General features: G+C 32.6%; 1 pseudogene; it reads right to left on the bottom strand.

Annotated features, from left to right (window-relative positions):
• Positions 1-155: 155 nt before the first annotated feature.
• LOC105310213 overlaps positions 156-3,319 on the bottom strand; it is a 7,083-nt pseudogene continuing 3,919 nt past the window's right edge.

Below are 3,319 nucleotides of genomic sequence, written 5' to 3'. Positions count from 1 at the left end.
TAAAATTGCCACTCTGTTGTATTTATTCTCTTTTCTGTATTCTCATGCTACAGACAGGTTATCTTAGCTACAGTACTGCCAGATGTTATAGCTTTTGCTCAGATCTAAGAACAAACTCCTAAAGGATAAAGAAGCCCAGACTGCCAGAAACTTACAGAGTTGGGGTGAGAGCAGCAGAGCCATCCTCCCACAACCAGGCACTGCGTTCTTTATTGTAAGAGAGTCCGATCCAGTAATACCATCTCCTTATATGGTTCATGAAATCCTGTTGGGAAACGAAGGTGAACACATTAACCTAATTTGAATCTACTCTGGGAATAGTGTACTTTTAAGAAAGTCAGTGTCCAGCATAGATTCAGACTTTAAATCACTCAAACTAAAATCATTTATCATCTAGTTTAGGAGGAATAGTAACATACTTCACATTTTCTCACTTATCAGGACCATTTATTTATGGAGAAAAAATGTTGCAAAATTTTCCTTATTGAGGAATGAAAAACTTTATAAAGGGATTTTTCATGAAACACATTTTTCCCACAGGAGATCAACATCAAATTTGATCTCCAATCAACAGGATCTTGAGGAACAAATTTCTTGGGTATATAACCTACTCAACCTATACTCAAATAGTTTCTTCATGCAGCCAGAGAAATTTTTCACCTTTTCATAAGAATTGGATAATTTTATAATCATATTCTTTCTATTCATTCCACATTATATCCTGGAATGAAGACAAAAGCTATATAATTACAAAAGAAATTATAAATTTAATTAAAACCCTAAAATATACAAAGTTGTTTAGTTGGTTCTTTGAATAAAAATAATGACCTACTATTTCTTCTTTGACCTCTCTCTATAATGTCTCTTGTACTCTATGTGACATGTATCTTCATTTTTATCCTTATAATACAAATCTTTGAGAAATTTTATAGGTTTCAAAAGAATTGTTTTAAGGTATACAAAACTACTAGTCATTAGTTCAAATACAACCATCAATTTACTACCTGATTAAAGAGTGAATCAAAGTAGTCAGCATACTTAAATAGTATTTTTTCCCTAGGCCAAAGAAAATACAAGAAACCAAAATTCAATACATGCCAAATCATCTTTGTTTTGTAACTGAAGTAGACTGGAATTCTTAGAAGCACAGAAATCTTTGCTTTCTTCCCAAGGTTTCCTTTCATTCGAAATAAAATAACAGTTGCATTGGTACCCAATCCACATTTTTGGGCAAGAAGAGCCTAAAATAAAAAATAAAACATGAAGACAAAGTCTCTAATGACTTTGGAGATTTAACTTTGTTTAGTGCTATTTACTCATTCAAAAACCAAGGTATTTTTCCCTCCACACATATTCTTTGAGAATGTACTACGTACATTAGAGTTCAGGGAATGTTAATGAGTCAGACTTGAACTTTTTTCCTCATGGAGTTTCTATTCTAGAGATAGAGTCAGAATTATATAATTGTCAATAATTTACTAACTTTATTTAATGCTAAATTAGTTATGTATACACACAAAAAATCAGTATGTTAAACATTATGTAGCAGAGTATAGATAAGGTGGCAGCTAGAAGAACCATCTCTGAGCAACTGAGCCAAAGTTGACTTCTACTGTGTGAATGACAATAAGCACGATGAAAGAGATATTTAAATAGAGAAAAGCATTTTAGTATATTCTCTGAGTTGGAAAGGAATGTGGTACATTAGGAGAATTCTGATATCTGTTTGGAAATTTTATTTTCAAAATGAAGATAAATAAAATGGTTAGTATAATATCCAATTATACATTTTACCAGTGATAGTGTCTTAAACATTTATTATCCTCAATGATAACAGTTATACATACGGTAAGTACTCAAAACTTTGCCAAATGAATGGTGCTAAAGTTATAGACTAGAATGATGCTCATCAGGATCTGCGCGCGGGGAGGCGGGGCGGTAAATGGAGAGCTATTGATCAAAGGGTACACACTTCCAGTAGAAGATGAATAAGTTCCAACGACCTATACATAGCATTGTGATTATAGTTAACAATATTACATACTTGCCATTTGCTAAAAGTGTAAATCTTAACTGATCTCACCTCAAAAAAAAAAAAAGGTGATTATGGGACATGATGGAGGTATTAGGTAAAGTTACAGCAGTAATCACATTGCAATATTTATGTATTGAATCAACATACTTTACACATTAAACTAACACAGTATTTAAGTCAATTATATCTCAAAAGTGCTGAAAAAATACTAAAAAGAAAAATATAAATATAGTGCTATTTGGAAAAAGATGCATGAAGATTGGACTCCAAGCTGGCTTATATCATGTAAGTTTAAAATTGGAGAAATCTCTGCACTATATTCTGAGTCATAAAATAAATAGAAGCAAAGTTAAAGAAGTATGAAAATATGCGTTATGAGCAATCACAAGCAGGTAATGAACATTAGCTGTAATGCTTACTATAATTTATGATTTGCTACTTAATCATGAGCAGGGAAATTATGTCCTTTCAAGCTAATATTTATCTTAAGACTTAAATACATGAGAAGCACATTCAATGTAATTTAATAATTCATGCATCAGGGAAAAATGAAATGAGACTACACTATGTTTAGTAGGTAAAGTCACATTATTCTTTGTTTCATTGCATCATGCTTCTGTGTGAAGGAAACAAGAAACTCTATCTCATCTTCCACTGACACTAAGGTTTTCCAAAGCATGAAACCTACCTTTCTGGGGTTCTAAGGTGGGTCCTGGAGATGATGTTGGCTGAATACTTGGTTTAGTAAATACTATAAGAAACGATTAGAAATTTACTTAATTAGATACAGGATTATCAAATAACAAAATATTTGTAAATCTGGAAATGAAGCCTTTTTGTTAAACAATTTCATCACAGTTATCCTCTTTATACAGGCTTGACTAGAAACACTTACAGTCGTTCAGCAACTTTCCCAAAGTAGCCATCAACACAAGGCACATTACTCCTAAGATGCCAGAAATCAACCTCCATGGGGTGGTCTGAAAACCTGTAGAGAAGGAGAGGTCGAGGAATGAATTAAACAACAAACACTAGAGCTGAACTTTTTAAAAGCAGAAATGATTGAGAGAGAATCCAAAATTTCTTTGCTTTGACAACCCAACCACCTTGCCAATGTAACATTAGAAAATGCAGCTGCTCCATTCAGAACTCCACCAAATACCAAAATTCTTATGAGATATACTTTACTCTTCAGTGAGATCATTCATTACTGTCTTCTTAACTAGATCCGTCTCAGCAAAGTGGATTTAACATTTATATTTTAATTTGGCAAAGAAGCTCAGA

Source organism: Pteropus vampyrus, unplaced genomic scaffold (genome assembly GCF_000151845.1).
Source record: "Pteropus vampyrus isolate Shadow unplaced genomic scaffold, Pvam_2.0 Scaffold1447, whole genome shotgun sequence".
In the NCBI taxonomy this organism is placed as follows: Eukaryota; Metazoa; Chordata; class Mammalia; order Chiroptera; family Pteropodidae; genus Pteropus; species Pteropus vampyrus.
This window is presented reverse-complemented; position numbering and strand designations above follow the sequence as displayed.